General features: G+C 44.1%; 1 protein-coding gene and 1 non-coding gene across 2 annotated transcripts in view; one reads left to right on the top strand and one right to left on the bottom strand.

The window, feature by feature from the left end:
- GPR39 (G protein-coupled receptor 39) overlaps positions 1-25,029 on the top strand; it is a 245,731-nt gene that overhangs the window by 14,267 nt on the left and 206,435 nt on the right. The gene's annotated exons all lie outside the window — the stretch shown is intronic.
- On the bottom strand, positions 20,749-20,821 carry TRNAG-CCC (transfer RNA glycine (anticodon CCC)). Its single transcript has one exon. It is a non-coding gene; the product is annotated as a tRNA-Gly (tRNA).

The raw sequence follows: 25,029 nt of genomic DNA, 5'->3' as shown, positions 1-25,029 counted from the left end.
GATCCTCCCGGACCGGGGCACAAACCCACGTCCCCTGCATTGGCAGGCGGACTCTCAACCACTGCGCCACCAGGGAAGCCCCCAGCAGGCGGATTCTTAACCGTTGCACCACCAGGGAAGTCCTGCGGTGATTTTTTTTTTTTTTTTTAACTAGTTGGAAGCTTTTAATTTTGCTTATTTTAAGCAACTTATAAGAAAAGTCTTGGGTACATGGATTTTTTTCCCACATCTTTATTGGAGTATAAATGCTTTACAATGTTGTGTTAGTTTCTACTGTACAACAAAGTGAATCAGCTACATATATACATATATCCCCATATCCCCTCCCTCTTGAGCCTCCCTCCCACCCTCCCTATCCCATCCCTTTAGGTCGTCACAAAGCACCAAGCTGATCTCTCTGTGCTATGCAGCAGCCTCCCGCTAGCCATCCATTTTACATTTGGTAGTGTATATATGTAGATGCTACCCTCTTACTTCATCCCAGCTTCCCCTTCCCCCACCGTGCCCTCAAGTCCATTCTCCACATCTGAGTCTTTATTCTTGCCCTGCCACCAGGTTCATCAGTACTGCTTTTTAAAATTCCATATATATGCGTTAGCATACGGTATTTGTTTTTCTCTTTCTGACTGACTTCACTCCGTATGACACATTCTAGGTCCATCCACCTCACTACAAATAACTCAATTTCATTCCCTTTTATGGCTGAGTAATATTCCATTGTATACCTGTGACACGTTTTCTTTATCCATTCATCTGTTGATGGACATTTAGGTTGCTTCCACATACTGGCTATTGTAAATAGTGCTGCCATGAACATTGTGGTACATGTATCTTTTTGAATTATGGTTTTCTCAGGGTATATGCCCAGTAGTGGGATTGCTGGGTCATATGGTAGTTTTGTTTTTTGTTTTTTTAAGGAACCTCCATACTGTTTGCCATAGTGACTGTATCAATTTACATTCCCACCAACACTGCAGAAGGGTTCCCTTTTCTCCACACCCTCTCCAGCATTTATTGTTTGTAGATTTTTTTTTTTTTTGGGGTACGCGGGCCTCTCACTGTTGTGGCCCCTCCCGTTGTGGAGCACAGGCTCCAACGCGCAGGCTCAGCGGCCATGGCTCACGGGCCCAGCCTCTCCGCGGCATGTGGGATCTTCCCGGACCGGGGCACGAACCCGAGTCCCCTGCATCGGCAGGCGGACTCGCAACCACTGCGCCACCAGGGAAGCCCTGTTTGTAGATTTTTTGATGGTGGCCATTCTAACCGGTGTGAGGTGATACCTCATTGTAGTTTTGATTCGCATTTCTCTAATGATTAGTGATTTTGAGCATCTTTTCATGTATTTCTTGGCCATCTGTATGTCTTCTTTGGAGAAATGTCTATTTAGGTCCCCTGCCCATTTTGGGATTGGGTTGTTTGTTTTTGTAATATTGAGCTGCATGAGCTGCTTGTATGTTTTGGAGGTTAATCCTTTGTCAGTTGCCTCATTTGCAAATATTTTCTCCCATTCTGAGGGTTGTCTTTTGGTCCTGTTTATGGTTTCCTTTGCTGTGCAAAAGCTTTGAAGTTTCATTAGGTTCCACTTATTTGTTTTTATTTCCCTTACTCTAGGAGGTGGGTCAAAAAGGATCTTGCTGCGATTTATGTCATAGAGTGTTCTGCCTATGTTTTCGTCTAAGAGTTTTACAGTGTCTGGTCTTACATTTAGGTCTTTAATCCATTTTGAGTTTATTTTTGTGTATGGTATTAGAGTGTATTCTAATTTCATTCTTTTACATGCAGCTGTCCATTTTTCCCAGCACCACTTATTGAAGAGGCCGTCTTTTCTCCATTGTATATTCTTGCCTCCTTTGTCAAAGATGAGGTGACCATATGTGTGTGGGTTTATCTCTGGACTTTCTATCCTGTTCCATTGATCTATATTTCTGTTTTTGTACCAGTACCATATTGTCTTGATTACTCTAGCTTTGTAGTATAGTCTGTAGTATAGTCTGAAGTCCACCAGCTCCGTTTTTCTTGCTTAAGATTGCTTTGGTTATTCGGGGTCTTTTGTGTGTCCATACAAATTGTAAAATTTCTTGTGCTAATTCTGTGAGAAGTGCCATTGGTAATTTGATAGGGATTGCATTGAACCTGTAGATTGCTTTGGGTACTATAGTCATTTTCACAATATTGATTCTTCCAGTTCAGGAAGCATGGTATATCTCTCCATCTCTTTATATTATCTTTAATTTCTTTCATCAGCGTTTTATATTTTTCTGAGTACAGCTCTTTTGCCTCCTTAGGTAGGTTTATTCCTTGGTATTTTATTCTTTTTGTTGTGATGGTAAATGGGATTGTTTCCTTAATTCCTCTTTCTGATCTTTCATTATTGGTGTATAGGAATGCAAGAGATTTCTGTGCATTAATTTTGTATCCTGCAAACTTACCAAACTCATTGATTAGTTCTAGTAGTTTTCTGGTGGCATCTTTAGGATTTTCTATTTATAGTGTCATGTCATCTGCAAACGGTGACAGTTTTACTTCTTCCTTTCCAATTTGTATTCCTTTAATTTCTTTTTCTTCTCTGATGGCCTTGGTTAGGACTTCCAAAACTATGTTGAATAATAGTGGCGAGAGTGGACATCCTTGTGTTGTTCCTGATCATAGAAGAAATGCTCTTTTTCACCATTGAGTATGATGCTTGCTGTGGGTTTGTCACATACGGCCTTTATTATGTTGAGCTAGGTTCCCTCTATGCCCACTTTCTGGAGAGGTTTTTTTTTTTTTTTTTTATCATAAATGGGTGTTGATTTTGTCAGAAGATTTTTCTGCATCTATTGAGATGATCATATGGTTTTGATTCTTCAATTTGTTAATATGTTGTATCACATTAATTATTTTGCGTATATTGAAGAATCCTTGCATCCCTGGGATAAATCCCACTTGATCATGGTGTGTGATCCTTTTAATGTATTGTTGGATTCTGTTTGCTAGTATTTTGTTGAGGATTTTTGCGTCTATGTTCATCAGTGATATTGGTCTGTAATTTTCTTTTTTTGTGATATCTTTGTCTGGGTCTGGTATCAGGGTGATGTTGGCTTCCTAGAATGAATTTGGAAGTGTTTTTCCCTCTGCAGTTTTTTGGAAGAATTTGAGAAGGATGGCTGTTAGCTCTTCTCTAAATGTTTGATAGAATTCGCCTGTGAAGCCATCTGGTCCTGGGCTTTTGTTTGTTGGAAGATTTTTAATTACAGTTTCAATTTCATTACCTGTGATTGGTCTGTTTATATTTTCTAATTCTTCCTGGTTCAATCTTGGAAGGTTGTACTTTTCCAAGAATTTTTCCATTTCTTCCAGGTTGTCCATTTTATTGGCATATAGTTACTTGTAGTAGTGTCGTATGATCTTTTGTATTTCTGCAGTGTCCGTTGTAATCTCTCCTTTTTCATTTCTAATTTTATTGATTTGAGTCCTCTCTCTTTTTTTCTTGATGAGTCTGGCTAAAGGTTTATCAATTTTGTTTATCTTCTCAAAGAACCAAATTTTTTTTTTTTTTTTGCAGTACGCGGGACTCTCACTGTTGTGGCCTCTCCCGTTGTGGAGCGCAGGCAACGGACGCGCAGGCTCAGCGGCCATGGCTCACGGGCCCAGCCGCTCTGCGGCATGTGGGATCTTCCTGGACCGGGGCACGAACCTGTGTCCCCTGCATCGGCAGGTGGACTCTCAACCACTGCGCCACCAGGGAAGCCCCCAAGAACCAGCTTTTAATTTTATAATCTTTGTCATTGTTTTCTTTGTTTCTATTTCATTTATTTCTGCTCTGATCTTTATGATTTGTTTCTTTCTCCTAACTTTGGGTTTTCTTTGTTCTTTTTCTTATTGGTTTAGGTGTAACGTTTGATTGTTTATTTGAGATTTTTCTTGTTTCTTGAGGTGAGCTTGAATTGCTGTGAACTTCCCTCTTAGAACTGCTTTTGCTGCGTCCCATAGGTTTTGGATCATCGTGTTTTCGTGGTCATTTGTTTCTAGGTAGTTTTTTATTTCATCTTTGATTTCTTCAGTGATCTCTTGATTTTTTAACAGTGTGCTGTTTAGCCTCCATCTATTTTTGTTTTTTACTGTTTTTTTCGTGTAATTCACTTCTAATCTCATAGCGTTGTGGTCAGAAAAGATGCTTGATACGATTTCAATTTTCTTAAATTTTCCAAGGCTTGATTTGACCCAAGATACGATCCGTCTGGAGAATGTTCCACGTGCAATTGAGAAGAAAGTGTATTCTTCTGCTTTTGGTTGGAATGTCCTAAAAATATCAATTAAGTCTCTCTGGTCTGCTGTATCATTTAAAGCTTGTGTTCCCTTATTTATTTTCTGTCTGGATGATCTGTCTATTGGTGTATGTGGGGTGTTAAAGTCCCCCATTATCACTGTGTTACTGTCGATTTCTCCTTTTATGGCTGTTAGCATTTGCCTCATGTCTTGAGGTGCTCCTATGCTGGGTGCATACATATTTATAATTGTTACGTTTTCTTCTTGGATTGATCCCTTGATCATTATGTAGTGTTCTTACTTATCTCTTGTAAATGTCTTTATTTTAAAGTCTATTTTATCTGGTATGAGTATTGCTACTCCAGCTTTCTTGTGATTTCCATTTGCATGGAATATCTTTTTCTGTCCCCTCACTTTCAGTCTGTATGTGTCCCTAGGTCTGAAGTGGGTCTCTTGTAGACAGCATAAATAAAGGTCTTGTGTTTGTATCCATTCAGCTAGTCTGTGTCTTTTGGTTGGAGCATTTAATCTATATACATTCAAGGTGATTATTGATATGTATGTTCCTATTACCATTTTCTTAATTGTTATGGGTTTGTTTTTGTAGGTCCTTTTCTTCTCTTGTGTTTCCCACATAGAGAAGTTCCTTTAGCATTTGTTGTAAAGCTGGTTTGGTGGTGCGGAATTCTCATAGCTTTTGCTTGTCTGTAAATCTTTTGATTTCTCCATCGAATCTGAACGAGATCCTTGCCGGGTAATCTTCACTGTAGGTTTTTCCCTTTCATCTTTTAAAATATGTCCTGGCCCTCCCTTCTGACTTGCAGAGTTTCTGCTGAAAGATCAGCTGTTAACCTTATGGGGATTCCCTTGTATGTTATTTGTTGCTTTTCCCTTGCTGCTTTTAATATTTTTTCTTTGCATTTAATTCTTGATAGCTTGATTAATATGTGTCTTGGTGTGTTTCTCTTTGGGTTCATCCTGTATAAGACTCTCTGCACTTCCTGGACTTGATTGGCTATTTCCTTTTTCATATTAGGGAAGTTTTCAACTATAATCTCTTCAAATATTTTCTCAGTCCCTTTCTTTTTCTCTTCTTCTTCTGGAACCCCTATAATTCAAATGTTGGTGCATTTAATGTTGTCCCAGAGGTCTCTGAGACTGTCCTTTATTCTTTTCATTCTTTTTTCTTTATTCTGCTCTGCAGTAGTTATTTCCACTGTTTTATCTTCCAGGTCACTTATCCGTTCTCTGCCTCAGTTATTCTGCTATCGATTCCTTCTAGAGTATTTTTAATTTCAGTTATTGTGTTGTTCATCACTGTTTGTTTGCTCTTTAGTTCTTCTAGATCCTTGTTAATTGTTTCTTATATTTTCTCCATTCTGTTTCTGAGATTTTGGATCATCTTTACTGTCATTACTTTGAATCCTTTTTCAGGTAGTTTGCCTATTTTGTCGTCATTTATTTGGTCTTGTAAGTTTTCACCTTGCTCCTTTGTCTGCAACATATTTTTTTGTCATTTCATTTTTTTTTTTTTTTGATGGGTGGTGCTGTGTTCCTGTCTTACTGGTTGTTTGGCCTGAGGCATCCAGCACTAGAGTTTGCAGGCAGTTGTATAGAGCTGGGTCTTGGTGCTGAGATGAGGACCTCTGAGAGGCCTCGCTCCAATTAATATTCCCTGGGGTCTGAGGTTCTCTGTTACTCCAGCGGTTTGAACTCAGAGCTCCCACCGCAGGAGCTTGGTCCCAACCTCTGGCCTGGGAACCAAGATCCCACAAGCAATGTGGTGAGGCAAAAAAAAAAAAAAAAAGAAAAAAAAAGAAAAAAATGGAGTAGTGCAATAACAAAGAATAAATAACAAAATAAAATTAGAAAAAAAAAATATATTAGGAAAAATAAAAACATAATTGAAACAACTGCAATAAGGTAAAACAAAACCACAAGAGAAGAAAAGGGGGGTGAGCAAGCCCAAAGGAGTAGAACAATAACAACATATAAAGAATAAAAGAAAATTATCAAAATAAAAGATTTATTAGAAAAAATAAAAATATAAATGAATCAACGAGTCAACAACGAGGTAAAACAGAAGCCCAATCTAAAAGAGGAGAAAAGATAAAGAAAAAACCCCGAAACCTTGGCTATTTGGGGGTGGAGTTTAGGCAGAGGTGGAACTTAGGCAGGGGCAGGGTTTAGGGTGGGGCGGGACCTGGGGGGGGAGGTGGGGCGGTGGCGTTTGAGTGTGGGGTGGAGCCTAGGCTCAGGACCCATGCAGCTGGAAAAGGCCTTAGGGGCGCAGCCTAGGCCGGGCGTTGTTGAAGCCTGGGGCAGGGCCTCTGCTTAGGACCGTCCTAGAAGCGGAGAGGCAGCAAGTCTAAAGGGCTGCCTCCAGAGTGTGGAGTTCCAGTGTTTGGCGGTAGGGCCCTGGCTGAGGGTGTGTGGGTGGGGTTTAGGCCCAGCGCAGTTGGAGGGGGTCTCAGAGGGGGCCTCCAAGTGTAGAGGTGGGGCCCTGGGTGGGGGTGTACGGGCAGGGCTTGGGCTCTGCATGGCAGTAGGGAGACTCTGAGGGCAGAGGATTAGACCTGGGAGCCCAACAGGCTCCCTGGTGCCTAAGTGGACAGGGAAGGCGCTGACCGCATTCCCTTCCTTCCTCCGTGTCCCCCCATGTCTCCCCCAGGGTCTCCCCCATTCCCACTGAACCCCAAACCGTGAGTGGGTCCTGCTGGCTGTAGGAACTTCTACCCTCCCCCAGCCGCCCCTAAGGGGTGCCAGTCCCATAATTCCGGCCTTTACTTTTGCTCCTCCTTCCCTCCCTCCCACTCAGTCAGGATCCGCCCGGCTGGAGGGGGCCTCGGTGGGCAGAGGATCAGGCCTGGGATCTCAGCAGGCTCCCGGGGGCCCAAGAGGGCAGGGGAAAACTGGCCACTCTTCCTTTTGATTGTCTGCCCTCCCAGTGGTCCCCCAATTTCCTCCTTCAGGCATGGGATCCCTTCCCCTCCCCCAGCTGCCCCTCAGGGGCGCCAGTCCGGTGCCGCCTCCGCTTTTCCTCCACCCCTCACTACTCCCCCCACACGCCATGTCTTACCCGGTCGCTGGGGGTTCCTCCCGTCCCCTTAGGTGTCCGTGGTCCCCCACTGGTGCCTGGTAATGCCCTAGTTGTGTGGAGATGGGAATTCCGCATCCTCTTAGTTCGCCATCTTGACTCCTCCGCTCATGGGGGTTTTGATTTGCATTCCCCTAATGATTAGTGATGTTGAGCGTCTTTTCATGTGCTGGTTGGCCATTTATATGTTCTTTGGAAAAGTGTCTATTCAGGGCTTCTGCCCATTTTTTAATTGGGTTGTTTGCTTTTTTGATGTTGAGTTGTATGAATTCTTTGTATATTCTGGATATTACTCCATATCAGATATATCATTTCCAAATATTTTCTCCTATTCAGTAAGCAGCCTTTTTGTTTTCTTGATAGTTTCCTTCTCTGTGCAAATCCTTTTGGATGCAGTCTCATTTGTTTATTTCTGTTTCCTTTGCCTGAGGAGATAGAACCATAAAATTATTGTTAAGGCTGATGTCGATGTCAAAGAGCATATTGCCTATGTTTTCTTCTAGAAGTTTTATGGATTTAGGTCTTACATTTATGTCTTTAATCCACTTTGGGTTTATTTTTATATATGGTGTGAGAAAGTAGTCCAGTTTGATTCTTGTGCTTGTAGTTGTCCAGTTTTCCAAACATCATTTATTAACAGGCTCTCCTCTCCTCATTGTATATTTTTGCCTCCTTTGTCATAGATTATTTACCCATAAAAGTGTAGCTTTATTTCTGGGCTCTCTATTCTGTTTCATTGACCTATGTGTCTGTTTGTGTGCCACTACCATACTGTTTTGATTGCTGTAGCTTTGTAGTTTAGTTTGAAATCAGGGAGCTTGATACCTCCAGCTTTGTTCTTCTCTAGATTGTTTTGGCTATTCAGGGTCTTTTGTGTTTCTATAGAAATTTTGGAATTATCTGTTGTAGTTATGTGAAAAATGGCATTTTTCATAAGGATTTCATTGAATCTCTAGATTGCCTTGGGTAGTATGGTCATTTTAACAATATTGATTCTTCTAGTCCATGAGCATGGTATGTCTTTCCATCTGTTTCTGTCATCTTCAGTTCCTTTCATCATCGTCTTATTGTTTTCTGAGCACAGGTCTTTTATCTCCTTAGATTTATTTCTAAGGTATTGTAGACTTTTGATGCAAATGAAAATGGGATGTTTAAAAAATTTCTTCCTTACAGTTTGTTTTTAGTATATAGAAAAGCAACAGATTCTGAATATTAATTTTGCAACTTTGCAGAATTTATTGATGAGTTCTAGTAGGTTTTTTTTTGTGTGTGTGTTTTTCTGCATTACGCGGGCCTCTCACTGTTGTGGCCTCTCCCATCGCAGAGCACAGGCTCCGGATGTGCAGGCTCAGCGGCCATGGCTCATGGGCCCAGCTGCTCCGCGGCATGTGGGATCCTCCCGGACCGGGGCACAAACCCGTGTCCCCTGCATCAGCAGGCGGAGTCTCAACCACTGCGCCACCAGGGAAGCCCTCTAGTAGGTTTTTGGTGACATCTTTAGGATTTCCTATGTTTAACACCATGTCATCTGCAAACAGTGACAGTTTTAATTAATTCTTCCTTTCCAATTTGGATTCCTTTGTTTTTTTTTTTTTTTTTTTGAATGATTGCTGTGGCTAGGGCTTCCAATACCATGTTGAATAAAAGTGGCAAGAGTGGGCATCCTTGTCTGGTTCCTGATCTTAGAGGAAATGCTTTCATTTTCACTGTTGAGTATGATGTTAACTGTGGGCTTGTCATATATGGTCTTTATTATGTTGAGGTATGTTCTCTCTATACCCACATTCTGGAGAGTTCTTATCATAAATGGATGTTGAATTTTGTCACAGTTTTTTCTCTATTTATTGAGATGATCATATGGGTTTTATTTTTCAGGTTGTTAATGGGGTGTACCACAGTGATTGATTTGTGGATACTGACCCATCTTTGTATCCCTGGGATAAATCCCACTTGGTCATTGGTGTATGATCCTTTTAATGTAATATTGAATTCAGTTTGCTAACATTTTCTTGAGAATTTTAGTATCTATGTTCATCAGTGATATTGGCCTGTAATTTTGTGTGTGTGTGATATTTTTTTCTGGTTTTGCTATCAGGGTGATGCTGGCCTCATAGAATGAATTCAGAAGCAATTTTTCCTCTGCAGTTTTTGTCAATAATAGGAGAAGGATTGGTGTTAACTCTTCTTTAAAAGTTTGATAGAGTTCACCTGTGAAGCCATCTGGTCCTGGATTTTCTTTGTCGGGAGTTTTTTTTTTTTCTTTCTTATTCACTTTCATTACTGGGATTGGTCTGTTCATATTTTCTATTTCTTCCTGCTTCAGTCTTGGGAGATTGTACATTTCTAGGAATTTGTCCATTTTTTCTAGGTTGTCCATTTTGTTGGCATATAATTGTTTGTAATAGTCTCATGATTCTTTGTATTTCAGTGTTGTCAGATATACCTTCTCGTTTTTTATTTCTGATTTCATTGATTTGGGTCCTCTCTCTTTTTTTCCTATTGAGTCTTGCTAAAGGTTTATCAGTTTTGTTTATCTTTTTAAAGAACCAGGTTTTGTTACATTACTCTTTTTGATGGCTGTTTAGTGTCTATCTCATTTATTTCTGCTCTGATTTTTATTATTTCTTTCCTTCTACTAACTTTGGGTTTTGTTTGTTCTTCTTGTTCTAGTTCCTTTAGGTGTATGGTTAGGTTGTTTAATTGACATTTTTCTAGTTTCCTGAGGTAGACTTTTATTGCTACAAAATTCTTTTTTAGAACTGCTTTTTATGTGTCCCATAGATTGTGGATCATTGTGTTTTTGTTTTCGTTTGTCTCTAGGTATTTTTTGATTTCCTCTTTGATTTCTTCAGTGGCCCTTTGGTTGTTTAGTTGCATATTGTTTAGCCTCCATGTGTTTGTGCTTTTTCCAGTTTTTTTTTTTTTTTTTGCGTTACGTGGGCCTCTCACTGTTGTGACCTCTCCCATTGCGGAGCACAGGCTCCGGACGTGCAGGCTCAGCGGCTTTGGCTCACGGGCCTAGCCGCTTTGCAGCATGTGGGATCTTCCCAGACCAGGGAACGAACCCGTGTCCGCTGCATCGGCAGGCGGACCCTCAACCACTGCGCCACTAGGGAAGCCCCCCCAGTTTTTTTTTTGAGGTTGATTTCTAGTCTCATAGCATTGTGGTCAATGATATGATTTCAGTCTGCTTAAATTTATTCACACTTGTTTGTGGACTAGCATGTAATCTATCCTGGAGAATGTTCCATGCACACTTGGAAGGAATAGATATTCTGCTGCTTTTGGATGGAATGTTTTATACATATCTATTAACAGTGTAATGTTAAGGCCAGGTTTTCTTACTGTTTTTCTGTCTGGGTGACCTGTCCATTGAGGTAAGTGGGGTGTGAAAGTCTCCTACTATTATTGTGTTACTGTTAGTTTCTTCCTTTGTGTCTGTTAATCTTTGTGTATTTAGGCGCTCCTGTGTTGGGTGCATATATATTTACAATTGTTATATCTTCTTTTTGGATTGATCCCTTGATCATTATGTAGTATCCTTCTTTGTCTCAGCAACAATCTTTGATTTAGTCTATTTTGTCTGATATAAGTATTGCTGCCCTGGCTCTCTTTGTTTCCATTTGCATGGAATACCTTTTTCCATCTCTCATTTTCCATCTGTGTGTGTCTTTAGATCCGAAGTGACTCTTTTGCAGGCAGCATACATATGAATCTTGTATTTATTCAGCCACTCTGTGTTTTTTGATTGCAGCATTTTGTCCATTTACATTTAAAGTACTTACTGATGGGTATGTACTTATTGCCATTTTGTTAATTTAGGGGAGTTGTTTTTGAGGGGTGTTTTGTTTTTCCTTTGCTCTCTTTTGTTGTGCTTGATGATTATCTTTAGTGTTTTGTTTGGATTACTTTCTCATTTTTTGTGTGTATCTATTATAGATTTTTGGTTTGTGGTTACTATGAGGTTTATATATAGTAATCTATCTTTGTGGTTTTAAGTTGCTGATCTCTTAAGTTTGAACACATTTTAACAACCGTGTATTTGTACCTCCCCATGTTTACTCTTTTTGACATCATATTTTACATACTTTTATTTTGTGTATTCCTTATCTATTTATTGTAGGTGTAGATTTCTTACTTTTGTCTTTAACCTTCCTACTAGCTTTATAAATGGTTAATTTACTACCTTTGCTGTATATTTGCCTTTACCAATGAGATTTTTCCTTTCATAATTTTTGTATTTCTAGCTGTGGCCTTTTCTTTTCTGCTTGAGAATTCCCTTTAACATTTCTTGTAAAGCTGGTTTCATGGTGCTGAAATATTTTAGCTTATGCTTATCTGTAAAACTTTTGATCTCCATCAAATCTGAATGAGAGCCTGTTTTTTTAGAGTGTTCTTGGTTGTAGATTTTCCCCTTTCATCACTTTAAATATATTGTGCTACAACCTTCTGGCCTGCAGAGTTTCTGCTTCAAAGTTAGCTGATAGGCTTTTGGGAGTTACTCTGTATATGACTTGTTGTTTTTCCCTTGCTGCTTTTATATTCTCTCTTTATTTTTAATTTTTGACATGTTAATTACAGTGTGTCTTGGCATGGTCCTCCTTGGGTTTATCCTGTTTGAGACTCTTTTTTCTTCCTGGACTTGGATGTTTGTTTCTTTTCCCAGGTTAGGGAAGTTTTTAGCTAGTATGTTTTCAAATATGTTCTCTGCCCCCTTTTCTGTCTCTTTTCTCCTTCTGAAACCCCCTCTAATGCAAATGTTAGTAAGCTTGATGTTGTCCTAGAGGTCTCTTAAACTGCCCTCATTTTTAAAAGTTCTTTTTAAAATTTTCTGTTCAACTTGAGCTACTTTGTCTTCCAGTTCATTGATTCCCTTCCTGTGTTATCTAATCCACTGTTGATTCCTTCTAGTGTGTGTGTGTGTGTGTGTGTGTGTGTGTGTGTGTGTGTTTCTTTTTTTTTTTTTTTTTTTTTGCGGTCCGCGGGCCTCTCACTCGTGTGGCCTCTCCCGTTGCGGAGCACAGGCTCCGGACGCGCAGGCTCAGCGGCCATGGCTCACGGGCCCAGCCGCTTCGCGGCACGTGGGATCCTCCCGGACCGGGGCACGAACCCGTGTCCCCTGCATCGGCAGGCGGCCTCTCAAACACTGCGCCACCAGGGAAGCCCTGTGTGTGTGTGTTTTTTAATCTAAGTTATTTTATTCTTCAGCTCTGTTGGTTCTTCTTTATATTTTCTACGCTCCTTTTTGAATTTCTCACTGTGTTCATCTGTTCTTCTCCTGAGTTCTTTGAGCATCTTTACAGTCATTACCTTTAACTCTTTATCTGGTATGTTGCATATAAGAACTTCACTTAGTTCTTCTTCTGGGGTTTCATCTTGTTCCTTCGTTTGGAAAATATTCCCTTGTTGCCTCATTTTGCCTAATCCGCTGTTTTTATTTCTATGTATTTGATAGGTTGGTTCCATTTCCTGAACTTAGAGAAGTGGTCTTATGTAGGAGATGTCCTATGGGGCCCAGCAGTGCGGTCCCTTCTGGTTACCAGAGCTGTCTACTCTAGGGGTCCCCACTATGTGGGCTGCATGGGTCCTTCTGTTATTTTAGGCTGAGTGCTGTGGGTGGTGTGATAGGTGGCCCCTGCTCTGGTTGGTTGCCAGGCCCTGCCTTGTGTGGAGGCTGCTGGCCTGCTGGTGGGTGGGCCTGGTCTTGTCTCTGCTTTTGCAGGGTCATGGTGGTCCTCAGGCTTGTGTCCACCTGCTGGTGGGCAAGGCTGGGGCCCTGGGGGTCTCCAGTCTGGTTGGTGTTTGCTTGCTAGTGGATGATGCTGTGACCTAGGGCTAGTGCTAGGTCCTGGACCCTCTGGTGGGTGAGGTCAGGTCCTGGACCCTCTGGTGGGTGAGGTCAGGCCTGAGGCAGCTGGGAGAGAATGGGGTACTATAGCAGCCAGCCTGCTGGCGGGCAGAGCTGTGTCTCCACCCAACTAGTTCCTTGGCCTGGGGCATCCCAGGACCGGTGCTGACCGGGCTGGCGGGTTGGGCTGGGTCCCAGGACTAATAAACCAGAGGGAGGATTCCAGAATGGAGCTTGTCAGTAGTGTCCTCATGTTAGGATGAACTTCCCTGAATGGCTCATGCTAGCATTTGTGTACCTAGAGTGATTCCCAGTTGCCTCCAAGATCAACAAGTGGGTCTGACCCAGGCTTCTTTCAAATTATTGCTTTTTCCCTGGGTCCTAGAATATGTGAGATTTTATGTGCATCCTTTAAGAGTAGAGTCTCTGTTTCCCACAGCCTGTGGCTCCCCAAAAAGTAAGCCCCATGGCCTCCAAAGCCAAACATTCTGGGGGCTTGTCTTCCTGGTGTGGGACCCTGGGCTAGGCAGCCCGATGCGGGGCTTCGACCCCTCGCTCCTTGGGAGAACGTCGGCAGTCGTAATTACCCCGTCATTTGTGGGTCGCCTACCTGGGGGTGTGGGTCTTGACTGTACCGTGTCTCTGCCCCTCCTACCCATCTCATTGTGCTTCCTTCTTTACATCTTTAGTTGTAGGAGATCTTTTCTGCTAATCTTCAGGTCCTTCTCATGAGTAGTTGCTCTGTAAATAGTTGTACTTTTGCTGTGCCCGTGGGAGGAGGTGAGCTCAAGGTATTCTTACTCTGCCACCTTGGCCAGTCCTCCTTGGGACTTCCCTTCTCTGAGTCCTGCTTCCCCAAAGTCGTGATCAGAAACTTGCTTTCCTAGAATCCCTTGCAGGTAGGGTGCAGCATGTGACGTGGGCTGCATCACTCATCTGCCCTGGCGTGAGATTATCATTTGGAAGAGGGTGATGGGAAGGGGCCACAGCCATATGGAGGCTCCTTGGGGACAGGGCCAGTGTGTGACAAGGTGGCACTGAGAGAGAGCAAAGGCAGGAGAACTAAGGGCAGCATCCTTGGCCAGGTGCTGGCAGGGGGCTCTGCAGGGCCTATCCCAGACCTCGTGGCAGTAGCGTCTCCACTGGCACAGTCTGGTAGGATAATCTGATGTGAATCTTGGTTGCATACTCAATTCTCCAGCCCTTCCAGGGATTATGTAAAAAAACCAATAGCCTCACTTCCGGTATAAACTGGAATGGGCTCCGTTGTTTGCACTAAGAACTGTGCATGTCCAGATAAGAGGTAATAGAACAGTTGGACTGGAGTAGCGGGACCCAGAGGGAAGCAGTGAATAGTGACTCTAGATTGGAAAGTAGATTGGGTCAAATATGGAGGAAATCGATTGCTCGTCTAAAGGATTCGAACTGCCTTTTGGAAGCAATGGGGAGCCACGGAAGGTGTTTGAGGAGTGGCAGGGAGGAGAGCATGAAGACTGACGTGGCCGTGGTGTGTGGCACAGGCAGCAGAGGTAATGTGGGGAGCGTGGGTGTGGAATGGTGCTGGCGCCGTGTGTTCTGATGATGGTAAATAGACAGGTTTGGCCGTGAATAGTCACGAGGGGTAGTTATCAACCCTGCTGCACGTCAGGATCACCTGTGGATCGTTCAGCAATGCGCTGCTCCGTTCATACCCAGATCTTTAGGGGTGGGGTACTGGACATCAGGATTACTTAAGCTCTGTAGGTGATTCCAGTGTGGGGCAAGAGGGACTTGGAAAGGCGGTGTGACCCTGGCCTTGGAGACCTTGAACTTGGTGGCTGTGCCAGGGTTCTTGGACTGCGAGCCTCCAAATCTGATCCTGACTTCTTAGGAAGGAAAAAGGAATTTTCTGGAAATACAGGGAGCAGCTCACAGATTCCAAGGAAAGGCTAAAGAGCCAGACTGTTCAGAGATCTAGGGGGATGAAGTTTGTGGACAGCCGGCTTGGGCTCCACTGTCAAGGGGACACATGGAAAACTGTGACAGAGCCAGGAGCTGACCCCGCCAACCCCCAGAGGGTCTCATCCATCATGGCTGAGTTTCTTCACTCGAAGCAGACTTCCCCCTGTGCTATTCCCGTGTGGCTGTCTCTGTTTTCTGTTCATCCTCTTGCCGAGTTTCCCTTGGTGATGTTTCCCAGGGGTCCGGTCATCTTAGCGCTTGAGCCAGTTAGAGGGATGGCGGACGAGGGACGAGCAGTGAAGCCTCTCCCTTCCGATATGCGGCTGTTGGGAGGCTGGTTAACGCCAAGTCCACAGGACGTATTTCCTGCCTGGGATCCTGACTCATTCGCCCAGGTCACCCACAGGTCATTCCACAGGTATTCCATGGTGGCTTTCATCACCACAAAATCAGCTTCTGATGGAACCTTGGCATGGAGGGCAAAGGTCTCCAGCCGTGCACAGGGTCAGATGTATCGTCCACTTCCTTGGGCATTTTCCAGTTGTCTTCCTATGATATTGGCCTCAAACCAGTCCTCCTCGTTTCAGATGTAAACCGTACCTTTGATGTCAAGGATATTTACTATGTAAAGTACGGAATAAATGAGGTGCATTCGTTGCCTTCTGGAAATTCAGAAAGTTATTTAAGAAAGAAAAAACAGCAATTTGTGAAGGGTTTTGTTTAGAAACTGGTTTGGGTTGATGTTGAGACACTGATGAAGCTTTGAAGTTTTAGATCAGCTAGATTCTATCACTGGGGTAGTTACTGTGTCCGCTCCCTGCAAGTTGAGGAGCAAGGAGACTGCTTTGCAAAGCACTTAATCATAGTCACTTCTCTCTCTCTCTCTCTTTTTTTTTTTAAAGATGCAGGTGTGTTCTTTTAAATAAATGTATTTATTTATTTTGGGCTATGTTGGGTCTTTGTTGTGGTGAGCGGGGGCTGCTCTTTGTTGCGAAACGCGGGTTTCTCATTGCGGTGGCTTCTCTTGTTGCGGAGTACGGGCTCTAGGCGCGTGGGCTTCAGTAGTTGTGGCACGCAGGCTCAGTAGTTGTGCCTTGCGGGCTCTAGAGCGCAGGCTCAGTAGTTGTGGCTCACGGGCTCTAGAGTGCAGGCTCAGTAGTTGTGGCATACGGCCTTAGTTGCTCTGCAACATGTGGGATCTTCCCGGACGAGGGCTCAAACCTGTGCCCCCTGCATTGGCAGGCGGATTCTTAACCACTGCACCACCAGGGAAGTCCCATAGTCACTTCTCTTGGTGGTGATTCCTGGGTGAGAGTCTCATATGCCACTGGGCCTTCCCTGTGGACCGTAACAGGAGCTGTGTGTACTGAGGGCAGGTGGAGAGGGTGGGATACATGTGGACTTCACTGTTAGTGGGCGGGCCGGAAGTAGGAAGTACTGTGTCTTAAGTGATGTGATGATGGTCAGAGTAGTGTATTCGCTTCCTGTGGCTGCTGTAGGAACTCACCATAGACTTGGTGGCTTTAAGCAACAGAAATGTATGCTCTCAGGGATCTGGAGGCCAGAAGTCCGAAATCAGTTTCACTGGGAACCCCTCCCTTGACTCTTGCAAGTTCCTGGTCACTGCTGGTATTCCTTGGCTTGTGGTTACATCATTCCAGTCTCTGAGATCAGCATCTTCAGATCTGTCTCCTTGATGTGTCTTCACATCATCTTCTCTGTCTGTGTCAAATCTTTCTTTGCCTCCCTCTTATATGGATACATCTGATGGAATTTAGGTCCTGTGCTGTTAATTCAGAATAATCTCTCCATCTCAAAAGTCTTAGTTTAATCACATCTGCAAAGACCCTTTTTCCTTATAAGGCAACAGACTCCAGGGATTAGGGCGTGATATTTCGGGGGGATATTTTTCAGCCTACTGCACGTAGCAAAGGGATGCCAGGAAGTGTAAGTGGAATGTAGTTTGTGAGCATAGTCTCCTGACCGTCAAAGACATGTACAAAAGGCATACGTTCCAATCCCCCTTCCATCACTTACAAGTGCGTGTGAGACCTTGGACGAATTTCTCAGCAGCTCAGAACGTCCGTTCATCATCTCTGCATTGGATGTACCCTGACCTCAAAGGATGATTTGAGCGTCAGTGGGAAGTACATGGGAGCCTCCTTGCAGTGCCTGGCATGAAGCAGGTCCTTGATAAAAAGGTGACCTTGTCATATTACAGAAAGAATTCTTGTTGAGGACTCAGAGAGAACTTTGTTCTCGTCCTTGCTGGGCCACTGACTTGTATCATCTTAAGCCAGTCAACTTCTTTCCTTCCTTACCTACACAAAGGGCGTGAACTTGAGGATTCATCTCAAAAGTCACCATAGGAGTAATGTAAACAGGGGTTCTAGTCTTGAACGCTCCGTGGAGTAGAAAGTCTGTGAATTCTCCACCTTTTTATTGTAGAGATGCATGGACATTTGTATTTCATTCCATCGTATATCATTCCCTGATGCAGTATAAGAATGCTTTAAGTTCCTTTTCACGGAGTAAAAGTGGGAGCCCAAGAGAGGTGATTCTTAATAGTTTTGAGGAGCCCCAGATTGCTCGCAGATACCCTAGCTGTGTACTCATCCCAGATGGAGAGGTTTAGACTCAGAAGTCCTCTGAAACTGTTTGCTTTGACTATTTATGTATTTTTAGTTTTTTTTTAAAAATAATGTTATAATGTAGCAAGTTTATTTTTTAAATTAAAAAACTTTAATACAACTTTAAAGGTTACTTTCCATTTACAGTTATTATAAAATATTGGCTCTATCCCCCGTGTTGTACGGTACGTCCTTGAGCCTGTCTTACACCCAGTAGTTTGTGCCTTTGACCATGTTTCTGTGAGAAGTTACTGGATGAGCCAGAGCAGCTCCAAGCCCTGGCAGCCCATCCTGGGCAGGAGCTTTTGATAAATGAACACATTGATGTTTTCTTTGCGTACCTGTAAGGCCAGGGCATATATGGCAATCGATATATCAAAATGAATTTTGGGAAAAGTGTCATCAAGCTGAGCTTTATTTCCCAAAATACAAAAAAACTCTGCCCTGGGGTGAGGGAAAGATGACTGTCATTGTGAAATTAAACAAAGTTGATGGCTTAGACGTCACTTATGTCGCTAGAATGGATCGGAGATGCAGGCGCCACGGTAACCGATTGTTCCCAGAATCCATATTCCCGGCACCCTTTAAAACTTACATTGCTGAAATCATGTTCTCTCCATTTTGTCCATTTTAATAATAGTAATGAGAACGTTAAAATGACATTGTGAATTTATATTGCACTTGTCTGCAAGGTGCTCTAAGCACTTTGCAGACAGTGTCTCATCAATCCTCATGACCAAGCCACGAGATGCTGGTAGCAGGTAATATTTGTAATTGTCCTCAGCTTAGTAAAGAGCCCCCAGGCTGGAAGAAACTTCAGTGATGTGGGATGGTGCTGCCCTGTGGGTAGAGAGGAAGTGGAAACTCTGGGCTCTCTGCTCTATCCGTCTCTCTCTGCCTCAGTTTCCATCAGTCAGATGGGATAACGGTAGTGTATGGGTACCAATCGTATTAGCTAACTTTTTGATTTTTTGAGTACTTGCTGTGTGCCAGGTATTCTAAAGAGCCTTTTGTATGTTCATTCATTGAATCCTCCCCAAACCCTTGTGAGGTGGGTATAGTTACTGACTCCATAAATAAGCAAATTGAAATAACAGAGAGTTTAAGGAACCTGCCTAAGGTAACACAGCAGTTAAGTGGTAGAGGTGGATTTGACTCCAGGCAGACGGTCTCCAGAGCTTGTGATATTACCACTTGGTTTGCGTTTTTTTAACTTTTATATTACAAAACAATATGCATACGTGCACGGACATGGACACCCATGTGTAGACACAGCAAACAACAGTTTCACTGAACAGTATTCTCCCATCCTTACCTCAGAACGTGAAATGCATTTTGGTCTTTTCATTTCGTTAATATAAATGCCGGTCGTGAGCCACTAAATTGATTTTACGATCACGAATAAGTCTTGACCCGCAGTTTGAAAAGCTCTGCGGTACATCATAACTCCTCCTTGTGTGCTCATGGGGATGAGTTTGGGAAGAGAGATGCAGGCAGAGTGTGTGATGGGAGGGCACGAAGATATTGGAGGAGACCAGAAAGTGTGAGGTGTGGCCTGGCCTCTGGCTCTGCTTGCACAGCGTCACCTCCTGGGGCGAACGTTGTGTGTCTGGGCCCATGGGTGAGGGCGAGCTGTGGCTGCCTTTGTTTCCCCTCCGCCCCACACCGTGATGCTCTTCGGTGTATGACGCCTGCCTGCCCGGGCTTCCCTGCACATCCAACCCACGTACTTACTGAGCGGCCATTCGTGCTGGGCCTGGAGTAGTCAGGCTCTGTCTGGCAGGGTTACAGAGAAGCGTAAAGCCTGGTTCTTGATGTCAAGGAAATTACAAGCCCTCCTGGAAGGAAGACAGACAGATGAAGGGAGAATCAGGGTGGCTGAGTGGTGTAAGGAGCCAGACAGCCTCTGATTCAGGTCCTGTTTGCCTCTTCTCGGTTATGTGGACAACACACTTGACCTCTTAGAGCCTTTCTCTCTGGCTGCAGTGGAAGCTCGAGTGAGATAATGATGGTGAATGTTTGTTGAATCATAAGGCATAAGAGGAGGTGAGTAGCTGTTATAAACAGTATTACTGTCTACTGAGAGCCTGGTGCACCAGGGAGCATAGGAGGTTCAGGGAAGGGATGGGTGTGTCCCAGAAGTCAGAGCAGACTTCCTGGAGGAGGCAGCATTTGAGTTTAGTCCGAAGGGGCACCGTCAGTTCCAGGCCGGAAGGGTCATGGTTGCATTCAAGGTGTAGAGACACAGGTGCACAAGGCTCAGTAGACCAGTTGTGCAGAGTCCATGCTTCTGTATGATCAAGTCATAGTTCTGACTCAAACAGGAGGATCCTAAGCTGCTTTCATGAGTTTTACATGCCCTCTTGGCCTGAGGTCACCGGCAGACCACCACTTCATTCGCTTAGGCCAGAGGTCAGCAAACCACACACAGCTCAGGCTTGTTTCTGTGCAGCTCATGGTACCAGTGATGGAAGAATGGTTTTTACATTATTAAAAAATTGTAGGAAAAAAGAAAAGAATAGGTGACAGCGACTTTGTAGCTCTATATAGCCTAAAATATTTACGCTCTGGCCCTTTAAAGAAAAAGTTTGCGAGCCTGTGCCTTAGGCCCCAAAGCATGTGATCACTGTTTTGTGTTGAAGGCCTTCCTTAGTTGTGAATCACCCTTTGGTCATTCTTCCTGGCTTTCTGACACTTCCTAAGGGCACTCAGCGCCTACACCCTAGAGAGAGGGTAAACATGCGCCAATTGCTCATTTCCACCCTGCATGGCTCTCACGAATCCCCTGCTTCCCCCTGGCTGCACGTTTATATGTAGCTCTGAGCATGTACTGAGTTTTTGTTTTACTTTTTAAATATTTAATTAATTAATTAATTTGGTGGTGCTGGGTCTTAGTTGCGGCACGTGGGCTCCTTAGTTGCAGCAGACAGGCTCCTTAGTTGTGACATGCAAACTCTTAGTTGCGGCGTGCGTGTGGGATCTAGCTCTCTGGCCAGGGATCGAACCTGGGCCCCCTGCATTGGGAGCGCAGAGTCCTAACCACTGCACCACCAGGGAAGTCCGTGTACTGCGTTCTTTTGACATGTGGCCCATCAGTGATTAGTGCCAAATGCCCAAATGCTGGGCTCCACCCATGATGCTGTTCATAATAACATTCCCCCGTGATGCAGCTTTCCATTTTTCCAACAATAAGTAAGCCGGGAGACCAAATTGCAAATGTGATTTCTCTTTGTGCTCCACCGGCCATTTGTAATAAGCTGCAGCGTGAAATTTGATCAGAATAAGCAGCTAAGCCTGGAAAATCAGAATGTAGTCAAGGCCATCATTTCTTTTAAAAATCAAGCAGAAAACCAAAGGTGAGTGGCTACTTTTCTTTTTTTTTTTTTTAACGTAATAGTATCTTGATGACAAGCTAATGTGCAGCTCCAAATCATGGTATTGTGAGTAGAAATCACCTTTCAGAGATCACCGAGGCAACATGCGAAGAGGCTGTTGGCACATGGCTTTGAAGGAGGACAGATTACTTTAACAGCTCTGTTGAAAATACAGACTTGTCCTGTGCAGGTGGCTCAGACATGGCTCTGCTTGACAACGGTGGGACTTTAGCTACAGGAAAGTTAGATGCCTTTGGATAGGTTTGAGATGGACCTTGACCTTTGCCATATAGCAAAACACTACCACTTAACAAAGAGAACAGAAGGTTGCAGGAAGATCCTGATGGATTGCCTTCTAGAAAAAGGATAGTTTGGGAGGAACGCTTTCATTTGCTTCAGATGATTGTTTGGGAGCTCATTCACGCTTTCATTTGCTTCAGATGATTGTTTGGGAGCTCATTCCTGAAGTGTTTCCATTCTGTTACAGGCTTGGCTGGCTCTGAAGACAGAAGTGATTGTTTTTTTCTCTCTAAATCCTGGGGACTACAGAGCGTTCATCCGTTTTCCTAAGTCCTCAAGCAGATCTTATGACACACAGCCTAGACACTGGAGGTGGCCAGGCTAAGTTTTGTTGCCTTTGCCCAATGTCTGTTTTTTAAAAAATCTGAGTACTGCTAGGTAACACGCGCTCTCTCCAGTTTGCTGCAGGAGTCCCACTACCCGTGGGGCTGCACTGGGCTGTTTTTACCCATTTGTCTACGAAGGATGTGGAGTTCAAGACGCATGGTTAGGGTCTGTGGGCCGTCCCCAAGCATGGTGCCTGCGTATGCCCTTCCTACCCCCATCGTCTTGTGACTTCAGAACTCATTGTGTGCAGCGGGCGTCTCCCAGAAGCTCAGCCCCGCTTCTAGACAAACAGCTCCAAGTCCCGCTGTGATGACCGTGGGTCACAAACCCCAGTCTTCTCTTGAGGACAGAGTCTTTTTCTTGTTGCTGCCACCGCTGGGTAAAATGTCAGGCCAAAAGCAGGTGACAGGTTTCTGACAGTGGTTAATTGCAGTGAGTACTGCTGTGACAGAAAGGTCTGAAAACCCCCTTCCACCTACCCCACAGCAGCCTGAGCTGTGGATCTTGGCTAGACTGGCCCACGGGGTGCTGAGGGCAGAACGTGGACTCTGGAGCTGGATTGCTGGGTCCCAACCTCTTTTTGCCCCTTCCTGGGTGTGCAAACCCAGAGGCCTGGGCAGATTCTTAGGGGAGGGGCACCGTGAGCTGGGTGATAGACTGATAGGGGCAAGGGGGCTAGCAGCTGGAGATGCTCTTGACATTAATTTGAGTTCCAGGAATGGGCAAGTAAATGCCAGCCCGGTGCTTGGGTTAATGACTTGATGGACACAAGAAGGGAGATTCACCAGTTAGCAGAGCTTAATAACCACTGACGTCAGGGTCGAGAGGAGTGAAGGAATTCATGGTGAGCACAGCTAAAGCACTTTGAAGCATATTCTGCTTTGAAACAGTTTCCAGTCATTGGAATTAAAAAAAAAAATTAATGTGGGACTTCCCTGGTGGTGCAGTGGGTTAAGAATCCGCCTGCCAATGCAGGGGATACGGGTTCGATCCCTGGTCCAGGAAGATCCCACATGCCGTGGAGCAACTAAGCCCGTGCGCCACAACTACTGAGGCTGTGCTTTGGAGTGCACGAGCCACAGCTACGGAGCCCGCGAGCCACAACTACAGAGCCCACGTGCCACAACTACTGAAGCCCGTGCGCCTAGAGCCCATGCTCCACAAGAGAAGCCACTGCAATGACAGGCCCACGCACCACAGCGAAGAGTAGCCCCCTCTCGCCACAACTAGAGAAAGCCCACACGCAGCAACGAAGACCCAAGGCAGCCAAAAATAGTAATAATAATAATAATTAACGGTAGGATTGTCATTAAAACAAACAAAAGGGAAAAAAACTAAAGTGGCTCATTTGCAGCTGGTACCAGGATGGAGATGAGAGACACGGGTGCCTGTGGAGGGCAGACTTTCAGCAAATCCGGGGAGGTGGGAACGTTCCAGAACGATGTTCCATCTGGCCTGCCCTCCTCTGTCCTCCTGAAGGACACTCTGGTCTCTGCTTTTCGTCTGTGTGAGTGAAGGCACTAGCAAACAGAAATGACTATTTAAATCAAAGCCCAAGCTGACCTGTAACTCATACGAAGCCTGCCCTGAGTGACGTCATCCCTTGATTCTTTCTGAAAATAAGTATGGTGGTCCTGTTTCACGCTAGCCTCTGCTATAGGCCCAAAGTGATGGCAGATACCCTCTGTCCTCCCTAGAAGCTTCTGGGACAGGAAATGAGAAGTGAATAAATAACTAGGAGGCAAATCCCTATGAGGTATGGTGGTCAGGGCAGGTGAGAGCGTTTACAAATGTGTTGCATTCCAAAAGTTAGTTTATAAACTCTTGGTTTCGAAACTGGGTTCAGAGTCTGTCTTTGTGCATGCATGCATTTTTTTTCGGATAGCAAATATTTATTGAACGCCTTCCCAACTGAGACAGTTGGGAAGAATAAGACTTTGACTCTCCTTCAAGTTGGGGAGACATCTGTACTTAACAAACCCATGCCATGAAATACTGGGATTGTTGCTGTACATTGCAAGGGCTACGTAGGGGTACCAGGAAGACGCCTAACGAGTGGAGTAATTAATAAATCTGAATTACTTCTTTTTCTTCCTCTTCTTCATCAGCTTCAAGCTCCCATTTCTTCAAATTTGGCTGTTGTGCTAGGTGTTAGGAAAGCAACCTGTTTAAACTCATTTAAATTTACACGAGTCTAGGTCTGATGGGAGCAAGGGGTTGTCAGTAACCCTCTGAAAGGAGATTTCCTGTGTCTTAAGACTCAGATTCTCCAAGGACTGGCCCTGGAGGGAGACTCCTCAGCAGAGGAACATCTTATGATATGCTCAGCTCAAGCTGAGGAATTGCACTTGTTTCTTGAGTATAGTTTGCCTCAATCCCTGTCACACCCACTCTCAGGGTGTTTCTTCTTCATGGTAGAGTTATCTCTGACTTGGAGACTAGGTTCTAATGTCAGTGTAAAGGCACTGCTCTATTTAAAATGGATAACCTACAAGGACCTACTACTGTATAGCATAGGGACCTCTGCTTAATATCCCTTAATAACCTAAATGGGAAAAGAATTTGAAAAAGGATAGATACATGTATATGTATAATTGAATCACTTTGCTGTACACCTGAAACTATCGCAACATTGTTGATCGGCTCTACTCCAATATAAAATAAAAAGCTTAAAAAAAAAGTCAAAAGTATAAATAAAAAAATATGTCTGTTAAAAAAAGTAATAAAGTCAGTGTAAAGGCAAAAAGCCTGTGTAGTCATATTTGCCCTTGAAAGTCAGAAAGTCACCACACTGGAGACCAAATTAGCCTTTAAGCGAAGTCCAACCCAACTACTTTTTCCTTCTTTGTTGGAACAGATCAGGTGATTGTTCAGTTGGAAAGCAGGTAAAATAGATGGGTAGAAGAAATAGAAAATAAGAATCTTGAAACACGAAAATTGCACCTAGAGTGGTGATTGGTCACGCTCTTAGAGGCATGGCTGGGACTTGTAGAGACAAGTGGAGATTCTCAGGTCCCATCTCAGATTCACTCCATGCCTCAGTGGGGCTGGGGGTTCTTGGGGGTTCTGCAGTGTGGCCCTCTGGTCTGGGCCTGAGGGGCTCCAGCCCTGGGCCTGTGCTTTAGAAGACCCTGCAGATCATACATGAACTCAGTAAACACGTAGATGCCCTGCTACTGGGAACCCGGTTCATGACCCATAACTTTAAACATCCGTTCTCTTGGTTGTAATTAACACTGCTCAGGCCCAGGGAACCGTTTCCCT

Source organism: Lipotes vexillifer, unplaced genomic scaffold (genome assembly GCF_000442215.2).
Source record: "Lipotes vexillifer unplaced genomic scaffold, Lipotes_vexillifer_v1.1 scaffold535, whole genome shotgun sequence".
NCBI lineage: Eukaryota > Metazoa > Chordata > Mammalia > Artiodactyla > Lipotidae > Lipotes > Lipotes vexillifer.
This window is presented reverse-complemented; position numbering and strand designations above follow the sequence as displayed.